At 40.1% G+C, this 23,062-nt stretch overlaps 1 long non-coding RNA gene across 1 annotated transcript; it reads right to left on the bottom strand.

The window, feature by feature from the left end:
• Positions 1–409: 409 nt before the first annotated feature.
• Positions 410–22,781, bottom strand: LOC122686871. Its single transcript, XR_006338932.1, has 3 exons — positions 22,670–22,781; positions 13,387–13,392; positions 410–451 (listed from the first exon to the last, which is right to left on the bottom strand). It is a non-coding gene; the product is annotated as an uncharacterized LOC122686871 (long non-coding RNA).
• Positions 22,782–23,062: the final 281 nt, after the last annotated feature.

Raw genomic sequence — 23,062 nt, 5'->3', positions numbered from 1 at the left:
GAATCTGCCTGCAATGCAGGAGACCCAAGTTTGATCCCTGGGTTGGGAAGATCCCCTGGGGAAGGGGATGGCAATCCACTCCAGTATTCTTGCCTGGAGAATCCCATGGACAGAGGAGCCTGGCGGGCACAGCCTATGGGGTCACAAAGAGTCAGACATCACTGAGCAAGTAACACTTTTCTCTTTTTTTTCAAACTTTTTATTTTGCTTTGGGGTATAGCTAGAACTGTGGTGTTGGAGAAGACTCTTGAGAGTCCCTTGAACTGCAAGGAGATCCAACCAGTCCATCCTAAAGGAGATCAGTCCTGGGTGTTCATTGGAAGGACTGACGCTGAAGCTGAAACTCCAATACTTTGGCCACCTCATGCGAAGAGCTGACTCATTGGAAAAGACCCTGATGCTGGGAGGGATTGGGGGCAGGAGGAGAAGGGGACGACAGAGGATGAGATGGCTGGATGGCATCACCAACTCCATGGAGATGAGTTTGAGTAATCTCCGGGAGTTGGTGATGGACAGGGAGGCCTGGCATGCTGCGATTCATGGGGTTGCAGAGTCGGACACAACTGAGCGACTGAACTGAACTGAACTGAACTGAACCGATAGCTAGTTAACAGTGCTGTGGTTGTTTCAGGTGTACTAATGTGATTCTTTTTTGATACAGAGAATTGCCAACCCTGAACAGGAACTATTAAAATGTCCATTAACTCTATGCGACAGATAAGAACTCCCATATTGACTCCTCCCAAGAACTGAACCCAAGTCTGTTCCTTGATGTGTGAACTTTATAAAGGACTGTGCCTCACACAAACTCATCCTCATGTTTCACTTTCTCTTCTCCATCCCCTCCCTGTTATTAATCTCTCTTTTCTCGCCCCACCCCTAGAGCTTAGCAGGAATTGCTATCTTCTTTCATGACTGAACTGGCTTTCTGATATATAAGTGGTACCTTTATCTTGCTAACTGTCCCCAAATAAGAGCTCTGGAAAGCTGCTTTACTTTCAGAACTTCTTAACTCAGGATAAAGTATGGGTCCTATAAACCAATAGAAAGCTTTGGACTTTGGTTTAAGGAAACTACTCATCATGGGTGCTAGTTATTGAAAATAGCAGAACAAAGATCCCTGTGGCTTTTTAGAACACCTGTCTCCAAATATCAAGAAAATATTGTATCAGCCGAGTTGGACAAGTGAGCTGGTTAACAGAGTTCTGAAAGGAGATAACACTTAACCATTGGTCATCTTCTGTGCAGTAGAAAGAGTCATAATTAGTCCAGAGCATTTACATTTATTTTTCTGTTATGATCTGAGCTTAATCAAAAAATCCAATGGCCATATTTATGCCTATTGTTGTGTGGTCGCTAAGTCACGTCTGACTCTTTAGAGACCCCCATGGACTGTAGTCCGTCAGGCTCCTCTGTCCATGTGATTTCCCAGGCAAGAATACTGGAATGGGTTGCCATTTCCTTCTCCAGGCAATCTTCCCATCCTGGGGATCAAACCCACATCTCTGCATTGGCAGGCAGATTCTTTACCACTGAGCCACTAAAGAAGCCATATTTGTGTCTATCCAACACAAAATAATTGAGTAAAAGCAAGTATTATCTTTCCTTATTTTAACACCTGATACAGAATGCAAATACTCCTAAAATGTTTGCTGAAGCTTTAAAGTCAAATTATTCAAAGCAATTTCCCATAGTAGCTCAGAACATATCAGAGCAAAGAAAAGCAGAACATTTAATTATACTGATAAAGGGAAACTCTAAAAAGGTTGATTTGGAAACAGCATAAAGGCAGATGTCATTAGTATAATTATACTCTGAATTTTGTTTCATGTAGGGCAAAAAGAAAAAAAAATTTTCTTTCAACTGTGTTTTTTCATGGAGGACCCTGACATTATTTTTGCCCCTCAGAAAATTACTGAATTCAGGAATACAAACGCTAATGAAAAAACCTTTGACTTCCTTTCAGTTCCTAACACATACTCTAGAGTTCACGCTATGGTTATCAGGAGAAATCTATGGAAAATAAAGCTGCACAGAACTGTAGATCATCACCTGGCTTAACCTTGTCAAGCAGGAATGAGACCGAAGTGCAAGGTGACACTGACTGACAGAAATGAAAACCAATGGAAAAAACACATTGAGGAAAGGAAAGGCTTGTGAAAAAAGTTAAAGTCCTTACTCTACCATGGCCAAGATCAGAGAAAAGTAACTTACACATTATATGTTCCAAACAGATAAGTACCAGCAGTCCCTTTGAACCTGTCCATAAACCTTACTTATATCTTGATGATGGGCAATGAGGTCATTTGGAGAGAGAACGTTTCTGGTTGTACAGATTATATTCCTATGTCCTAATACCAAGGTTGTGCTGTGCTGTGCTGACTTGCATCTGACTCTTTGCAACCCCATGGACTGCAGCCCATGCCCTCCTAAAGGGAATCTTCTCAACCCAGGTATTGAACCCAGGTCTCCCACATTTCAGGCAGATTCTTTACCATCTGAGCCACTAGGGAAGCCCAATACCAAGGCTATTACATCTCAAAAATCATGCAATGGACCATATAAGGTCATAAATTAGAGGGATAAAATGATTTGGAGACCACAGTAATTTTTAATTTCCTAGGATTTATCATAGTTTTTTTGAAAATGGTGGTAAAATATAATATAACCTGTACCATTTTAGGCATTTTTTAATGTGCAGCTCAGTATTAAGTACACTCACACTGATGCACAACCAATTTCTAGAGCTCTTAATCTTTCAAAAAAAAACCTGAAACTCTACTTCTATACCCACTAAACAGCTCCCTCCCCAAGCCCCTGACAGTCACCATCCTACTTTCAATCTCTATTAACCTGACTTCTCTAGGTACTTCATATAAGTAGTATGATACAGTAATTTGTCTTTTTGTGTCTGGTTTATTTCACCTAGCATAGGGTCCTCAGTGCTCATACATGCTGCATATGTGCCAGGATTTCTTTTCTTTTTAAAGCCGAAAAATACTAAGTTGTATATATGTATCACATTTATCCATTCATCCATCACTGGGCACACTTGGGCTGCTTCCACCTTTTGGCTCTGCTACAAACTAGTCTTTCTATCTTAATCCTATGTGTCAGTGTTCCTCATACCTACATTCATGAAAGGCTACCATATCGAGTCACTCACATTCCTACTGAGTGGGAAGACTGACCACAAAAACGTGATAGCTCCTAGGGCTTCCCTGGTCGCTCAGCAATAAAGAATCCACCTGTCAATGCAGGAAACAGGATTTGATTCCTGGGTCGGGAAGATCCCCTGGAGGAGGAAATGGCAACTCACTCCAGTAGTCTTGCCTGGGAAATCGCATGGACAGAGGAGCTGGAGGGCTACAGTTCATGGGGTCACAAAGAGTCAGACATGACTTAATGACTGAACAACAACTTCTGCTAAGATATTAAATTATATTAAAGACAGGCAGCGTTCCCTGACATTCCATGCTCACAAACATCTTGTATTATGCTGTTGAGTGGGTGAAATATCAAAATAGGTTCATGGTTGAATGTCCTCTGAGATTATTTGAACCCATACAACCATGCCCCATCCTTCTGCCCTTCTGATGTTTCTTTATACACGTCTTTTTGTTTTATCAGCTGTAGACAGTATCTCTCTTTCTATTTATTTATCACTGCACTGGGTCTTCCTTGCTATGCCTGGGCTTTCTCTAGTTGTAGTGAGTAGGGCCTACTCTCCAGGTGAGGTGTGTGGGCTTTTCATTGTAGTGGCTTCTCTTGCCGCAGAGCACAAGTTGTAGGGCGTGCGGGCTTCCGTAGTTGCAACGTGTGGGCTTGGTTGTCCCCACGACGTGTGGAATTTTTCCTGACCAGTGATTGAACCCATGTCCCCAGCACTGGCAGGCAGATTCTTAACCACTGAACCACAAGGGAAGTCCACCTTTCTGATGTTTTATCATGCACTTATAAGACACAAAATTTTAGGAAAGAGAGATAACATATGAACTTTGAAAAACTATATCCACTCGGGGAGAAGAGCTTACATCAGAATCTGGGGCAAGAGGCCAATATGTATGATTGAAAATTTCTGAATATTATCCTAACACACATAACTTCTTGAAACCTAATGGCTCCCTGATTACACTGCCCAGTTAAATGTAAAAAACAAAAAATACATACATACATACATATATGTATTCTTTAAGGAAAAGCATTCAAAATTAAGTAGTTTTGAATTTAAGAAAATTCCTTAAATGTGAAAGATTTAACTCAGTGAAAAAGTCACTTCTTTGCAAAAACAAATAAAAACTATCTCAAGCACATCACACAGGAACCATTTCACCCATGTGGTCTATAAGATGCAATTAGCACCTCACTAGTTACAAGCCAAGCTTCCTCCCTTCCTGCCCCACAACCTTCACCATGCCAGAGTGAAAGGCCAGGAGCCATTAGATCCATTTCAGGAGGAAGAAAACTCATGCTCTGGGTGAGTCAATGAGCTGCCACAGGCAACATGATTAGGAAATGACAGAACTGAATGTAGAACCCCAGACTTGTCTGTGGAACACAGGACAGAGAGTGTTTAGAAACTTTGTAACAATTTACAAAATTCATTCTGTCTGTTAAATCTAAAAAAAAAAATAAATAAATTAGGGTTTGTATTTTAGATCTTGAGAGTTTTAATTTCATTTCTCATAATTAATTTTACTGTATTCTAAAAAGCATCCATCCACAAAAATTTGAAAATTAAAAAACAAAACTACTCTTCCACTGCAAAAAGTTTGAGATATACTGTTGGACTCAAATTCCTCTCAAATCAATCAGTATCTATGTATGGGTGAAAATAAGCATGTATCAGGAATTCTATACACCATCTCAAAATGTAAGTAGTAGTTAAGAGATGCCAATATTCACAACGTATGAGAATTTTGTAACCAATTTATAAAAAAACAGCATACAATGCACAAAGAGGTAAAGACTGCACTTTAAAAAAGCAGATGTCAAGGACTGAATCTGAAGGTGTAGGTTAAACGTTACCGTCAAGGATACAGCGTGGTTTGACAAGGCATAGTTCCTTCCTCATGGTTGCTTATTCACGGCATGTAGAAGAAACCACAGCCCTGCCCACCCAGGGCCAAGGAGCCAACCACTCCTTAGGTCACTGAACCTTCCTGCTGGAGAGGACATCCTGTGCCTTCCTGTCATATAGGGTCACTTCACGGATCAGGAATAAATGGCAAAAAGGGTGTCTTTAGCAACCACCTGAATAACCACGTCATCTGCTTAGTGCAATCCTGCAGAATTTTTCTTTTCTTTTATATAATAGTTAAATTCAGGTACAATGCAGTTTGGGGCTGCCCTGGTGGTTCAGCAGTGAAGAATCCGCCTGCCAGTGCGGAGACATGAGTTCGATCCCTGGGCTGGGACGATCTCTTGGCAGAGGAAATGGCAACCCACTCCAGTACTCTTGTCTGGGAAATCCCGTGGACAGAGGAGCCTGGTGGGCTACAGTCCACAAGGTCTCAAGAGAGTCAGACAAGACTGAGAGACTAAACAACAACAATACAATTTATAGCATTAAAACCAGATTCTCTTTTGAGTTAATAAACTATGTTCTACAGTTTCTATCTTTGGTAAAATTGGTTCTTTAAAGCCACAGAGTTCATAATAGAACTGCCATGAGCTTTCTTGTTAATAGGAATTGTTTCATATTCAGGTTTCTTTTCATTACCTTAATTATCAGGTAATTATACTTTCCTTGTTCTACCCCAAGCAGCACTTTACCTTCCTTGGTATTTATACATCCAAATAATTGCAGATGGTTATCAAGGCCTATCTTTGTTGTCTCTAAGCCAAGGTGAACCTATTTCATTCCCTTACCTGGCTTCCTAAATCAGTGCCTCCAACCCCCTCAATCATTTTCCTGACTCTTCGTCTGAACATTTTCCAAGAAAACGTCTCTGTCTTTCCTGGTCTCAGGCTCCCAGAACAAATGTGGTTTTCAGTGCCACTTCATCAGGATCGCTTCCCTACCCCGGGGTAAATCTCTTGAATTCTTCACATCCCTTTGGTCTTTTTCCCCCCTGCCTGTATCCAGCCTGGGTCCAAGGTATTTCATTGCCCAAGGCAAAATGAAGCTTCTTTTCTTTTACAGCATGTAATTGGATTCATTTCAAAAAGCCTCACACTGTCTCCTTCCCCCCTTCCCACTCCCCTTTGGCTCTTGAATTATAGACACACTGCTAAATTATCTGGCTGTAAGAATACTGGAGTAGCCATTCCCTTCTCCAGGGGATCTTCTCAACCCAGGGATTAAACCCAGGTCTCCTACATTGCAGGCAGATCCTTTACCATCAGAGCCACCAGGGAAGGCCACATGGCTGCAAGAGATCATAAATAAGTCCAAGGCCTTGTAGGATTTGGAAAGGTCAGAGCCTCTAGGAAGCACAAGTGTGGACTTGTGGAATAATTCACTTCATTTCTAAAAGCCTCCATGTCCATATCTTTAAAACTGAACAATGACAAAAAAAATAAGGAAATATATGTAAAAATAAGGAAGAGTATACAAGATTATTTGTAATAGCTAAGGAATGACATAAAGTCTTTGTTTTTTTTAATAGTAACTCAGGCTTTGTTAGAAATAATAAAGTCACAAAATGACTCATGTGGAAGAAGTGCTATCGGTAATTCAGACTTAATGATTTCTCTGCTAAAAGTCTTTGAAATCGTGAAGGGTCTGTTGCTTAAATAAAATATTTAAGGACTATAAATATAATCCTACCTGGGAAGGGATCTTTTTTTTTTTTTCAAACTTAATTTCCCAGGCAAGAGTACTGGAGTGGGTTGCCATGCCCTCCTCCAAGAGATCTTCCCAACCCAGGGATCGAACCCAGGTGTTCGACTCAGCCATACATATACATGTATCTATTCTCCCCGCTACTTCCCCCGACCCCACCATCCAGGCTGCCACATAACATTGAGCAGAATTACCTGTGTTCTATGGTAGGTCCTGTCAGGCGAGTGTATGCTCCTCGGTTCTTTGTTTCGTCACAACAAAAATTTGGAGTGACGGCCATTAAAGCCCCTTGGCGGGTCACAGCTCATGGAGGACAGACTGTGCTATAGCTCTCAGGTCTCGAACGGACCGTGTTATAGCTCTTAAATAAATCAGTGTTACAGCTCAGTGTTACAGCTCTATTTATTTAGATAATAGCAGGAAAATCCATCTTCGAGGCATGAGGGCACGTCGATCCAAAGACGCGAAGAGAAGATAGCCCCATGGCATGGGAGAGAGAGAAGAGGGCTTTGGCTCCTCTTTTTATATGTTTCTCTGTCCCTGGGCCTGTCTTATGTAAATTGGGCCAGCCAGGAGTGTTGTTTGTTTTACCTGAGGTTCTCACTCCGGTCCTCGGACCTTCCTTTGCTCTATTTTCACGGGCTTTTCCCTTCCTTGTCCTTTAGCCACCACCATTCTGGACTCCTTTTCCCTATTCTAACTACCTAACAGACCACTTTAAATACAGCAGTGTGTACATGTCCATCCCAAACTCTCTTGGAAGGGATTGCGTAGAGATGAAGAGCTGACCTGCTGGCCATCAGGACCGCCTCACTGGGGCCGCACAGAACCCAGCACAGCTAGTGGAGCAGCTGTCAGAACTCACCTGTGCAGGTCTGGGCCCGTGTGCCATGCAAGGGGAGCAGGGCCGATGCAGCATATCAGACATCTGGATGCATGACGGGATCCATAGATACTCTGGGGAAAGACAATAAACTCCTGAGAGTGATTGTGATTGATCACCAATGAAAGTGTAATTGTGCAAGTCGGGGGCCTCCTTAAGCTGTATACATACAGACTCTCATCTTTCACAACCAAAAGGCAAGAAAAATTTAGGATCCAATCCAGAACTTAATTTAAGAGTAGCAAAGCCCCGGGAGAGGCTGTATTCTCAACATGGAGCCATTCACTACTCCAAAGTCAGGGCTCCGATTCTCTGATTCTGATGGAGTGGGAACGTAAGACAGGGGGTGGTGATATCTAAGTGAAAACATTAAAAACCTTAAATTCTAAGATTTTCCGTCTGGGCCTGCATAATTGGTTCACTCCTCCCTGTTAAAGGCTAGTGTCAATGCAAATAGTCACTAAACAATCTATGATAAGGAATAGAATAAAGTTTTATTTGAGCCAAGGACTCTAGGCCAGGAGATTCAAGAAACACTTAAATTGTGTTCCACTGGACTACAAAATGGAGGAGACTTACACAGGAAAAAACTGCAAAATTTCATAAATTGTTTGTCAAGAGCAGGCTAGAAGTAAGGATGCTTGTTAAACAAGCATTGGTCACATAGTAATGAGGGAGACCTCAAGACAGACCATAAGGTTGCAGCTGGTAGCAGATAATTGTTTTGAGAATGGCTGCTGGTGTCCTTGAATTTGAAACAGTTCAGAAAAGTCAAGTTCTCATTGATGCAGAAACAAGTCTGAAAACATATCCAATAATGGCCATATCTATCCATGGCTCTATTTTGGATGCCTGAGCCACAGTTTGTCCGTTTGATTTTTAAATGATTTTAAATACGTCATCAGTAGTGACAGACCTCCCTTTCTTAAAAGTTATAAAGGAACTTCTGCCTTACAAGATCACACATGCACATGCACACACACACACACACACACAGCATTCTTGATCTCCTCCAACCTCCTGCCCACCAGACAAGGACTAAGGACTAAGTCAAAATAAAATCCTAATGAAGAAGTATAGATCTTCTAACAAGCGAAGAGATAAAACCTTAATATTGCCGCAAGACCCCATGATGTACCAGCAGAAACTGGAGGCGTACAGTGGAATTCTGGGTACCACATCAGTAGGAGCAGGACATACAACTGGACTAGAAAGAGTTTCTATGATGTCAGGAGCCTTCTGTGACAGAGCACTTCACCCCTGTCAAGACCTGCGGAGACAATACCAATCCATGGCTAGGCTGGCTCTGGGAAGAAAGTGACAGCCCTCACTGAATGAACAGAAACATCACAGCTATCATGGTTAATAGTAAAGAAGAGTCAAAAGACTCAGAGACATGAGCAAGCTAGAGTGGAATAAATAAATGGTAAAAGTGAATGAATGAGTAAATATCTTCCCTTTCCTTGGAAAGATATATTTACATATGGATGCCAGAATTTTCTTTCTAAAACTCAAATCTGATCACATGACTCTTCCTTCTCACATACCAAATAAAATTCAATCTCATTGTTTTAAATGTATTTTTTTTAATTACATGTGCCTGGCAGGTATTTGCCATATCAAAAAATATTTGTTACATAAATGAATGGTCATAGTAGGCTCACAAGACTCAGTTCGTCCCACTACCTTCCCTTCTAAATACCTCTCATTTGAAAGGACAGACACAATGACTTTCTCGCCATTCCCCAAATACGACAGCCATTCACAGTCTGTGCCTTTGAATAAACTGATCACTCTGACTCAAATGCTATCTCAATCTTCTTTCATCCATTCATTCAACAAATATTTATTGAGTGCTACACACAACCCTCCCTGCCAACTCCAATTCACTCCTTATGGCATCTTCTCTGAGAAGGGGTTCCAATCTTCCCCAAGATAAGTGGGGCCCTTTGAGCATGGCACCTTGAACGTTTCCCTCTAGGAACCTCCTTTTTGAACTGCTATTTGTTGGTTTACGTGTCTTTCCAGTTCACTGAGTGCAGTCAGAGCAGGAAGACCACCCTGTAGATCAGACCCCAGTAAACAGGAAGCTGTGTTGCAGATACCATTTATTTTGTTTGCCTAGTCTCATCTTCAACATTCTTGCAGCAACACTCCTGCTTCTTCAGGGAATGACTGCACAGGCTGCAGATGGCTGTCATACTTGGGGAACGGTGAGAAAGCCACCGTGTCTGTCCTTTCAAACGAGAGGTATTTAGAAGGGAAGGTAGTGGGAGGAACCGAGTCTTGTAAGCTTAATAGGTCCATTCATTTATGTAACAAATATTCTTTGATATGGCAAATACCTGCCAGGCATATATAGTAAAAAAATAATAATAATAAATCTATAAATACATAAATAAATTATCTCCCTGCTCCCCACTCTGTGTGGCTCCAGCTGCTAATCACAGTTCATTAGTCGCATATATCACACACACCTTTAGTCACAGAAGTAGCATGTAACTCAGCTCTGGCCAGTAACGAGTCTCCTTGGACATCATGCTTTGTCCAAGAATGGACATGTGACCCAACCCAGGCTAATAAGACTTCTTCTCTGGGATATTGTATATGGCCACTGGCATAGGGAGGTGCTCCCTCTTTCCATGGGGGTCACTAACCTAAAGCAGCCTGTTGGCCATGACCTCCTGCTCTCACCAAATAAAGGAAGCACACCTGTAAGAGGGAGAATGTGGCCGACGAACAGAGACAAGCAGAGTGACAAGAGCAGACCCAACATTATTTTAGTCTCTGAGGTCCCTGAGGCCAGGCACACCCCTAGTCATTCAAGTTGTTGCTGTTGTTCAGTCATTCAGGTAAATCATCCCCCCAAAATCGTTGAACAAACAAAAATGGAATTTTTAAAAATCCTTTCAAAACAGTATTCATTGTCAAAACTCCATTCAAACATATTAAGTCATTCCATAAAGTCATTCCATTATTCAGCCTCTCCTACGGGCTGGACATTCTTTTAGACGTTAGGTTGTCACAAGCAAACACCTTGAAAGTGAAAGTCGCTCGGTTGTGTCCAACTCTTTGTGTCTGCACGGACTATACAGTCCATGGAATTCGCAAGGCCAGAATACTGGAATGGGTAGCCTTTCCCTTCTCCAGGGGAATCTTCCCAACCCAGGGATTGAACCCAGGTCTCCCATATTGCAGGCAAATTCTTTACCTTCTGAGCCACCATTATACTGCTATTTGAAATTAGCACTTATCTCCAAAAAATAAATAAATAGACAAGCCCTTAGAATTTTATTGAATATTTGTATTTTAGAGTGATAAGCCCAACCTTCTTTTATTGTATTTATATTCACAGTTATTGGGATAATTTATCCTGTCATGTGAAAACAGATAATACCCCTTCAAAATAGTATAGATATTGGATCAGTCCATGCAAAAGTCAGCTAAAGATAATATATCAAATGAAGTCAGGAATAAAAATGTATACTATATATGTGCGCTCAGTCGTGTCTGACTCTTTGCGATCCCATGGACTGTAGCCCACCAGGCTCATATGTTCAGGAGATTCTCCAGACAAGTATACTGGAGTGGGTAGCCATTCCCTCCTGCAGGGGATCTTTCCAACCCAGGGATGAATCCGAGTCTCCTGCATTTCCTGAATTGCCAGGCAGATTCTTTACTGCTGAGCCGTGTTCCCCACATTGGCAGGCAGACTTCTAACCACTGAACAACCAGGGAAGTCCCAGAAACATAGCTTTTTAAAACTACAGCTCTCTGGGTACTTACCTACCTGTCAGATTCTGAATCAATGGATCTAAGATACAGCTTGAGACTCAATATCTTCTTTTTCTCAGTTCCCAAGATCAAAGTCATGCAAAGCCAGATTTGAGATCTAGAAAACAGTCCAGCACTCCTATCTGAATAAATCTTTCTTTTTCTCTACCAGTCATCACACACACTCAACTTTTTGTTATATTTATTAAATGAGATATAAAATTTCAGCTAATATTGATGAGATGGTAACTTATATCATAAAGCTACACTTAGGAAACATGATGTATTTCCATATCCAAGAACTGGGGAATTCATGAAGATCTTAGAACAAAATCCTCCTGGGGACATGTGTATACCTGTGACTGATTCATGTTGATGTACGGCAGAAACCAGCACAACATTGTAAAGTAATGATCCTCCAATTAAAAAATAAGAAAATCTACTACATCACTGGTTCACATGTTGTACAGCAGAACCTAACACACCATTGTAAAGCAATTATACACCAAACATTTTTAAAAGAGCACCATATCTTAAAAATTTTAAGACTGCAATGGGAGCCACATTATATTTAAAATCTTTAAGTTTAGAACTCACATAGACTTGAGAATGCATTCAGTTTAACTCCTTCACTTTGTAGAAGAGAAATCAGAGTTAATGATTTCATTCAGATGGAAAATGAACTCTGAAATATATGTTTTAATGTAAAATTTTCAAATCCTGCTTTGGCCAGCACAAACAGCAATCTCCCAAATCACAAAAGCTCTTCCAAAATACTGAAACCAATCCCTGGAGTTCGTTGTATCCTTGTGTCAGTATACTGGGAGCTGATTCCATCTATAAAAACCTCTCAGTTGGCAACTATAACTTCCTTCCACCTGTTAAAATTGTCAGTTGACCTGATCATTCATAAAGTCCCTAATATGAAAAACAAGGAAGATTCCCGATCTCAAACTGAAAAAAAATGTTGACAGATTATGGTGCTGTGTTCTAAGATGGAGCATATTCTAAAAGAGGGTGGATCATAACCTAGGTTTGTGGCTCAGATTTACTTTCAGGAAACACTCAAGGTTTCTTGAGTTTGTTTAGTGCATCTAAGCTGAACATGTAACTTTCTAATTGTAACATATAACTCAAAAAGAATACTACTTGCTGGTTTTCAAGAGAATTCTACCTCAAGGGAACTGCTATAACATGCTTCGTAGACATGCACAAATTGGTTCATGTTCATATATAGTGCCAATTTTTATAACATTAAGAATATATACACTGCAAAGTTCTTAAAAGTTACCCTTAAATGTTTAATGCCTAACTGAAGACACTTGTGGCTTTAGGTGACTTACAGTATGTCTCCATTTTACATAGTAACACTCTAAAGAGATCTGTCAAGTTTAGAATAAATTTGTACAAGGCAAGACTCAGTATAAAACCTATCTCAGATCACTTCAGACATTTTTAGCATACATATGAAGCTGATCAGAGACAGAATGCCCACACCAGATCTATCACAAGACTGTAGGGTTGTAGTTTGATTATAAAACCTGAAAGTCACATTCAGGTAGCTTAAGTCGTTGGTCAACTATGCTTCAGACTGTAAGGGAAATATTCTGGAGAATATTATAATCAGGTGAAATTATAATTTGTAATGAACAAAAATGTAATACCAAGCCTGGAGACTTCCCTAGAAGTCCAGTGGTTGCGGCTCCCTGCTTGCATTGTAGGAGGCATGGGTCTGATCCCTGGTTGGGAAAATAAGAGCCCACATATCACACAGCACAGTCCAAAAAAAAAGATGATATCTACATTTTTTTAAAAAAAGAAGAAGAACCAGGCCTGAAAGTGTCAGAGTTTTTAAGATTTTAAGATTATTTCTTTTGCTCATTAATTCCTTTAGGCAATAATCCCAAATTAAGCACATTCATTACAAATATAAACTAGTAACTTAGATCTGGAGTTTTCCATCAATAAATTAATAGGTTATATAGTATAACATTGTCTTTTTGAGATTTACTGAACTGGAGAAAGAAAATGTACTAGCTCAGTCTGAAAACTTGGAGAAAGAAAAATGTATATTCTAAGCTAGTTATTCATACTGTAAAAATTATTCAAACTATTATTTAGAAACTATAGCAAGACTGTGCCCTGAGATTTTCTCAATAAGGAAAATAAATTCCCACTTGAGTTTAAAAACAATAAGTTTAAGTGCAAAGTCAACAAGTAAGGTCATCCCATCTATGAAGATGTCTTTAAATGCGACATAATACAATGTGCATACCTCCTAGTACTTATTTAGCAATTTTATCTTAACACATCTGAAATTTTAAGAAATAGTAATATTTTCCTATGCCATCAAGTTTACTGGTTATTAATTAATGAATAATATGAGAGGTAATAAATACTACATTTAGGGAAAACAATATCACACGCTATACCAGGAGTTTTTAAAAGAAAAGAATGGTTTGGAAAAAATAGAATTCAATGTCACATTAAAGAAATTTTTATTCTAAATATATTAGAGGAAATATTTGGAGCAAATGTGCTAATTTCTAGTTCAGAACTTCCTGTCAACCTTTTTACTCAGTTAACAACTTTCTCATACTTCAAACACCTTTAACCTCCCTAAGGCTGTATAATTTTTCTAAAAGCACTCACTTATCAAAATGCCCTAGTTGAGAAAAAAGGGCAAGAGGCAAAGAAAAACTTAAACTTTATTTGAATTTCTCTTTTTTCCTATCTAAGAATGAGAAATATTTCAAAGGAAAAGGTTAGTGACATGTAGAAAAATCTGTGCCATATTGCACAATATGGAAAATACTTAGGACATTTGCAATACCATATTGTGTTACCTTAAAACGTCCTTCATCTTTCTCAATTTTTTTTTTAAAAAGCTTGAAAGAACAACAGAAAAAGACATCTTCACAATGATTAAGAAATGAAATTATGAAATAAAAACTAATTATTGAGGAAGATGCAAATATTCCAAAAATATAACTGAGAGGGAAATTCATCTGTGAGCATCCTGAGAGGTAGGGCTAAAACAGGAAACACAATCACCTATGTCAATCCTTTGAACACAGAAGTGGGAGCACATCAGTGGCTTGATTAAAATAATAAACATTAATAATATCATCTAGGATTGTTATATACATATTTGTATATAAAGCTCTTGACAACAGTTTTTCAACAAATACAGAAGTCCTCTTTAATGACTCTTGCTTATATAATCTTTGCTTTCCAGACAACACAGCCTGGAGATAAAAATAGGCTCATGAGAATTCTCTGATTCTATGCCACTTGAGAAAGTGTAACCAATTTGGTTTTTTACTTTGGGGCGCTGAGCTGGGTCTTCATTGCAGCTCATGGGCTTCTCTAGTTACGGCGCACAGACTTAGCTGATTCCTGGCATGTGGAAACTTAGTTCCCCCAATCAGCATTTGATTCTGTGTCCCCTGAATTGAAAGGTGGATTCTCAACCACTGGACCACCATGGAAGTCTCAGCAACCCATTTTAAATTCCTCAGCAAAAGAAAAGTCCCCAAGAGTGGCTACAATTTGGCATCCACCATTTTCTTTCTCTCTTCTTCTGTAGTGACAGCTCCCGTCACTGCGGAGCCAAAATGGCAGCTCCGCACCCCTAGCTCACAGCAGTGGCGATCAGCAATGGGTTCATAGGGACACTGATGCTGCTGCTGAGAGCTGATGTCTGTCCTGAGACCGCCATCTTCCATCTGAATGCACCAAACTCAATTTTACCTTAGCACCTTGCCCGAGCTATTCCTCTGCCTAGGAAGGCTTTTCCTCGAGTCTTTACACGGCCAACTTCCTCAGAAATCCATGTCTCTCCTCAGATAGCCTACATTTCCCTGAACACACTAGCTATCCTCATCCTCTAGTCCCTCTCCATCCCATAAACCTGTTTTATTTTGGACTTGGACCAAGTCACCAAAACCATCAATCACTCCTTTCTGATTCTTCCTAAAAGGACAAAAATATAAAACCAATCAAGTCAAAATAAACAAACAGCAAAAAACACTTGGGCGGGTTAATGGGCAGATAGCAGAATGCGCTCCTCAAAGTTATGAAGCATCAAATAAATGAAGAGCAGACGGTGCTCTCCTCCTATCTGGTCATGAAATTCAAGTTTACTTCTGATAGGTTCTGACTGGACCTGTTGCAGCAATACAGCAAAATATTAAAATGTGGCAAATACATTTCAGGATACTTCCCCCAAATTAAATATCTGCACAAACTAATGAGGTTAAGTTACTACTAACCTCAAACTTTCCGTTTGTCCCCAAAGTACAATCAAGTAAACATATTTTTTTAAAAAGAGAAAAAATGCTGCTCCCTGGAATAGAGGTGTTGGCATATGTGATGCAAAAAGGAATAATTTCAACTGAAACAAATACATCTCTAAGAAACAGCACTCTAAAGCTTAGAGCAGTCAGAAATCAAGAAAGTTTGGTTAGCTATGGGGGAAGTTCTTTACTTCATGGCAAGTCAGAACATGCAAAGATGGCAGAACTCTCACAAGATTGCACAGAGGCTCCTTACAAACGGAAAGGACTATTTAGCCATAATCTAAGTACTTTCCAAAACAATGACACTGGGATTACAGCATATGCTCCACGTTGATAAGAGTATTTTTATTACTCACCAAGTTGACTTCGAAAACATTCAGGCTTCATTTGCAGAAGTTAACACAGGATTTATTCAGGCAAATAAGTATTTATTTAGGTTGTCCTTTTGGAATGTTGGCACGGAGTGAGGCTGGTTACAAAATGTTAATATGCCAACTGCAATGGTGTTCCCAGGTGGCACTAGTGGTAAAGAACCCACCTGCCAATGCAAGAGACCTAAGAGACACAGGTTCAATTCCTGGGTCAGGAAGATCCACTGGAGAAGAGAATGGCAACCCACTCCAATATTCTTGCCTGGAGAGTCCCATGGACAGATAAACCTGGCAGGCTACAGTCCATAGGGTCGCAAAGAGTGGAACATGACTGAAGTGACTTAGCACATCACAGCACAATAGTGTTAGCTGAACTGGATGACCTGGCATTGCTATTGAAGTCTCAAGGCCGAAACAAGATACATTAAACTTTGGGAATTACAGTCACAGGACTCACTAGCAGAACTTGCAAAATACTGCTATGAAATCGCAAGGACTGTTTAGTTAGAATTCAGTTTATGTTTCCCAGCCAAGTGTCTTAAGACAAAAACAAACTTGGCATTGCGAAAACTCTTCTACCTGTTCAGACTTTCAGGACCAAGTATTCACAAGATTTTGCGAGAGCAAAACTTGTTTTTTTTTCACTTCATGCCTGTTAGAATGGATATTATCAAAAAAGACAATAAATAAGGTGTTGGTGAAGATGTGGAGAAAAAGGAACACTTCTACGCTATTGATGTGAAAGTAAGTTGATGCAATCACTGTGGAAAAGAGAATGGAGTTTCCTTAAAAAATTAAAAATAGATCTACTGTGAAAAGTGAAAGTGAAGTCGCTCAGTTGTGTCTGACTCTTTGTGACCCCATGGACTGTAGCCTGCATCAGGCTTCTCCGTCCATGGGATTTTCCAGACAAGAGTACTGGAGTGGGTTGCCATTTCCTTCTCCAGGGGATCTTTCTGACCCAGGGACTGAATCCAGGTCTCAGGGATCAAACCCAGATCTTCCACCTTGCAGGCAAACACTTTACCCCCTGAGCCATTTTTCAGATCTACTGTGTGATCCAGCAATTCTACTTCTGGGTATTTATCTGAAGAAAGTGAAAACACTAAAACATATTAAAAAGATATATGCATTCTTATGTTTATTACAGCATTATTTACAATAGCCAACATAAAGAGCCTAAGTGTCTATCCATGGATAACTGTATAAATAAAATCTGAGCTATAGATATACAACACACACACACACACATGCACACGCACACAGTAGAATATTATTCAGTTATAAAAAATAAGGAAATCTTGCCATTTACAACAACATAGATAAACCTGAAGGGCATTATACTAAGTGAAATAAGTCCATCAGAAAATAGAAATATCAGCTGTCTTATAAGTATAATCTAAAAAACAAAACAAATAAAAAACACAGAAAAAAACAAACACATAGATGCAAAGAATAGATTGATGGTGGTCAGAGTAGAAACAGGGTATGAGGAATGGGAGAAATGGGTGAAGGAAGGGGTCATTAAGTAAAAGAAAAAAGAAAATGTAGCATTCTTGGAATAAGCTGCATACTCACAAGAAGTAGAGAGATGAAAACATTAGGTAAACTTATTTATTATGTGATGTGATGCAAAATGGTTTGTGGAAATGTTTTTGAGTCATCATACCTATGGTGGTAAGGAACTAATTTAGGATCTGGGCTTGTGCTGTGTGCTCAGTCCTGTCCCCAACTCTTTGTGATCCCGTGGATTATAACCCACCAGGCTCCTCTGTCCATGGGGATTGTCCAAGCAAGAATACTGGAATAAGTTGCCATGCCCTCCTCCAGGAGATCTTCCCAATCCAGGGACTGAACCCAGGTCTCCCACATTGCAGGTGGATTCTTTACTATCTGAGCTACCAGGGAAACCCATCTTTAAAAAAAGACTATAATCCAAGTTAGAGTTATAATAAATAAATAACTTTAAATCAAAAAAATATTAAACTAAGTTTGAAACTTCATCTTACAGAAAGATAACTAGAGATTTTATGGATGTGGATGGTTAAACATATATGTGGGCCACTGAATATTTAGTTGATACCAAAAAAACTTGCAGAAAATATTTCCATATATGTATTTGTCCATAGTAGAGTTAAAGCTTTTAACCTGAAATCTGTCTAGTAATCAGAGAGACAATATTTAAGGAGAAAAATAAGAAAGTAAGTAAGATGCCCAAAACAAACTGAGAATAAAATTTGCAATTCATGTAAAAAAAAGTATAATTTCTCTAATACCAGGAGCTTCTAAATGTCAGTAAGACCAACAAAATGTAAGCAAAGTTTGGAAACAGTAAGCCACTAAAGAGTAAATACAAATATCTCCTAAAAATATGAAAAAATCTTCAATAAAGAATAATTTTAAGATGCTAGTTAAGCTATACTGAAATTCCAGTTTTTACACACCAGATTAGCAAAGTTTAAAAAGTTTTATGATGTATAGTGATCCAAGCGTACAGTGAATCAGGAATTCAATTATTCCTGGTGGTGTGCAAATGAATCCAAATTTCATGGAAAGCAACAGCAATATCTATCAAAATTTACATGCACATACTTATGGAAACTCCACCTCCAGCAATTCATCCAATGGAAAGAACTATGTGTGTGCAAAAAGATATCTACATAAAGATCATCAGGGCAACAGCACCAAATTAGCAAAAGTTTGGAAATTGCAATCAGTTAAGACATTGCTTAAATAAGTGACAAGTCATCTTAACCATGGCAGCATTCTTGTTTACCTATCCAGTGATTATGGCCCAACATCTATTCTGGTATGCGTGTGTGCACATGCTCAGTTATGTCCGACTCTTTTGAGACCCCATGTACTGTAGCCCACCAGGCTTCCTCTATCCATGGGATTTTCCAAGTGAGAATACTGGAGTGGGTTGCCATTTCCTACTCCAGGGGTTCTTCCCAACAGAGTGGTGGAACCCATGTCTCTTGCATCTCCTGCATTGGCAGGTGGATCCTTAATCACTGGCACCACTTACTGTGCTAACAGTCCATATTTCGCTAATTCTCTCCCCAGCACTAGGATATATTAGTCTTGAAGAGTGTAACTCAATCACAGTCATTTCATTCTCCCTGTTGGAATATAATAAAATCTCCAGACCACTATTTCAGGAGGAAACCAGTGGCTGGGGGATAGGGACTGAAAAGAGATTTACTTTTCTCTAAAAGCATCTTTGAACTCTAAATTTTTCAATTAGAACAAGCATGTATATAAAAAATACATAAAATTTGTAAATAGCATCATCCTCCATTTTTTATTAAGAAGCTGAAGCCTAAAAATTAAAATTTTAAAGGTTTTGAAAGTAGTAGCAGAAATGAAACTTAAATCTATGTTCTCTAGCTGTAAAGTGAGTCCCAGCAAGGCCCAGCCTATCTGGATACAAGGTTTGCTGTTACTTGCTTTAATATCATCTCTTCTCTCCTCTGATGAATATGCATCATGGTTTAAAAACTAATAACCATAAAGTCAGGCAGAAAGTTCAAATTCTGTCTCTGCTACTTCTTGAGAGCTATATGAATTTAAGCAGGTAGTGTATTTTCGAACCTCAGCTTATTCATTACCAAACAAAATAATAATGAAACCTTAGGGTTGTGAGAATTCAGTTTCAATTGACCCTTGAACAACACAGGTGTGAACTGCAGGGGTCCCATTCGTATTCGGATGTTTTTCAATAAATACGACAGCACCACTCTCCCCTCCCTTGGATGAATCTGTGGATGCAGAATCCTGGATGCAGAGGGCCCACCTTGGAACTTGAGTATGGAGTATCGATGGCTTTTGATATCCACCTCAGGTCCTGGAACCAATACCTCACGATAACAAGGGAGGACAGTAGCTTAAATGAGATATATTAGAAAAAGCCGCTAGTCTTGTGCTGGGCTTTAATGAGTGCTCTAATAGGTGCAGGCTTCCCTGGTGGCTCAGACAGTAAAGAATTTCCCTGCAGTCCAGGAGACCTGGGTTTGATCCCTAAATTGGGAAGATCCTCTGGAGAAGGAAATGGCAACCCACGCGAATATTTTTGCCTGGAGAATCCCATGGACAGAGGATCCTGATGGGCTACAGTCCATGGGGTCAAAAACAGACAGACACGACTGAGCGACTAACACATCCAAGTGGATGTAGGTTGTAACATGGTCACTTAAAGTAGATTTAAATGAACTTTTGGTTCAACAGTTTGGAAATTTCTCAGCACTTCTTAAAATTATCTGAAATACTGCATGTGTGTGTGTGTGTGTGTTAGTCGTTCAGTCATGTCCTCAACCACCAGGGGAGCAAAAATACTACATAAGGGATCATAAAAATAAGAATGGAATGCGTGCTTGTGTGCGTGCTAAGTAGCTTCAGTTGTGTCCGACTCTTTGCAACCCCACGGACTGTAGCCTACCAGGCTTCTCTGTCCATGGGATTCTCCAGGCAAGAATACTGGAGTGGGTGGCCATTCCCTTCTTCAGGGGATCTTCCTGACCCATGCCTTGAACCTGAGCCTCAGTTGGACTCCTTTTAAATTAGCAGAGAAGAGGATTCTGGGCACTGTTTCTCACACTTCAGCTTTGCCTAAACACTGGAATTACTTGGAGTAACCAGGAGTTTTTTAAACTCTTGATGCCTGAGTTCCACCTTTAGAGACTCTGATTTAATTGGTTTGGGCTGCAGTCTGGACAACTGAATTTTTAAAGAATTAATTTTAAGTTCTAATGTGCAGCCGAGGTTGAGAACTGATGGCATAGATTCTTCATAAGTCATTTGTTCTTAATTAACTTAGACCTATTCTCATCACGTCAGTAGAGGTTTTGAAAGCTTATATATTTCCTTCAAAGATTAGCAGCTTCATCAAGACCAGAATTATCTCTTTATTTCCTAATTGTTTTTTTTAACCTCTGCCTTCTAGCTTTCCATTCATCTCATTAAGGGCCCGGTTGAATCTCTATCTTCTGTTGACTGATTGGCTATTAAAGATTGAAAACTCTGACAGCAGCTGGAAGCCTCCCCGTTTTAGCGTTTCTTCCTCAGGTGATAACCTGCCTGGTGAGAACCAGATCCATGAGGTGGGGCACACAGCCACACTGCCACGGCTCCTTCTACAGGCAAATGTTGCAGAAATGGGTTCCATTCCCAGCCAAAGCACTATATTACCTCTTGTTTTTCCTTTCCTTCCATTTGTTTCAACTTTTACTGAATTAAATAATGATGCAGGCTTCCCTGATGGCTCAGTGGTAAAGAATCACCCTGACAATGCGGGGGACACAGGTTTGATTCCTGGTCCAGGAAGATCCCACATCCCACTGAGGAGCCAAGCCCATGCACTGTTGCTCGCTAAGCCCAGCTTACTGACCGGTGCTCTAGAGCCCAGAAACTGCAACTGCGGAGCCCACGTGTCACAACTACTGAAGCCTGCTTGCCCTAGAGCCTGCGCTCCACGAGAGAAGTCCCTGCAAGGAAAAGCCCATGCACCACAACTAGAGAACAGCCCTGCTCATTGCAACTAGAGAAAAGACCTCCCAGCAATAAAGACCCAGCACAGTCATAAGTAAATACATAAATAAAATTATTTTAAAAATACAATAATGATGCATGTGAAACCATTCTCAGAAGTAACCAACTACTTTGACTTTCATTTCAGATGTTTAGGGAAGAAGAACAGATAGCAGAACTCCGGATCTGAAGTCAGGATGTGGGTTTAAGCCGTGGTCTACCGCCTATGCTGGACAGTCACTTTGCTTCATTGCCTGCTAAGTCCTTTAGTCCTGTCTGACTCTGCAACGCTATGGACTCTAGCCTGCCAGGATCCTCTGTGCATGGGGTTCTCCAGGCAAGAATACTGGAGTGGGTTGCCATGTCATTCTCCAGGAAATCTTCCCGACCCAGGGACTGAAACCATCTCTTTTTGTGAGGCCTCAATTTCCTAATGCAGGAGCTGAGTAATAATGATATAGGGTTGTTAGGATAATGGGATTAGGGGTCTGAAAAGCACTTTATAAAATATAAAGCATGTTTGAAATATTATTATGATTGTGAAAGGAATAAGTAAAAACCTTAAGCAAATGATTAAATTGATTTTATACAACAATAATTTAGCATCCCTCTTTTAGATTAGAAATAATTTCCCTTAAGCCTTTCCTTGTTTGCCAGAATTGATCATATCTCACATCTCTGTCTAAAACTTAACTTGGTTACCATTATTCTCTATAGTCAAAGCTATGGTTTTTCCAGTAGTCAGGTATGGATATGAGAGTTGGACCATAAAGAAAGCTGAGTGCTGAAAAACTGATGTATTCAAATTGTGGTGCTGTAGAAGACTCTTGAGAGTCCCTTGGACTGCAAGAAGTTAAAAACAGTCAATCCTAAAGGAAATCAACCCTGAATATTCATTGGAAGGACTGATGCTAAAGCTCTAATATTTGGCCACCAGATGTGGAGAGCCAACTCATTGGAAAAGATCCTGAGACTGGGAAAGATTGATGGAAGGAGAAGAGAGCAATAGAGAATGAGATGGTTGGACGACATCATTGAGTCAATGGACCCGAGTTTGAGCAAACTCCGGGATATAGTGAAGGACAGGGAAGCCTGGCATGCTGCAGTCCATGGGGTCACAAACAGTCAGACACGACTGAGCAACTGAACAACAGCAAACCGTCATTCCAAACATGGTAACATTTGTCATCTAAACACAAAGCTGGTATGCCATTGTGGAGACATTCCTTTCCCCAGTGAACTCTTGAAGGAAGACATGATGTAAAAAGCAAAAGGAAGGAAGCTAATAGGTATTAGCTCATTCATTTGTTCTCCAGGGTATGTACTAAGAATCTGCCAGCTTCTTGAGAGCCTGCTGGGTGGCAAGGGCCATATGAGGAACTGTGGTTGGAGTACCGACCAGGACCAGCAGCGAAACGTG

This window comes from Cervus elaphus, chromosome 30 (assembly GCF_910594005.1).
Source record: "Cervus elaphus chromosome 30, mCerEla1.1, whole genome shotgun sequence".
In the NCBI taxonomy this organism is placed as follows: Eukaryota; Metazoa; Chordata; class Mammalia; order Artiodactyla; family Cervidae; genus Cervus; species Cervus elaphus.
Note: the sequence above shows the minus strand (reverse complement) of the source record. Positions and strands in the feature narration are given on the sequence as shown.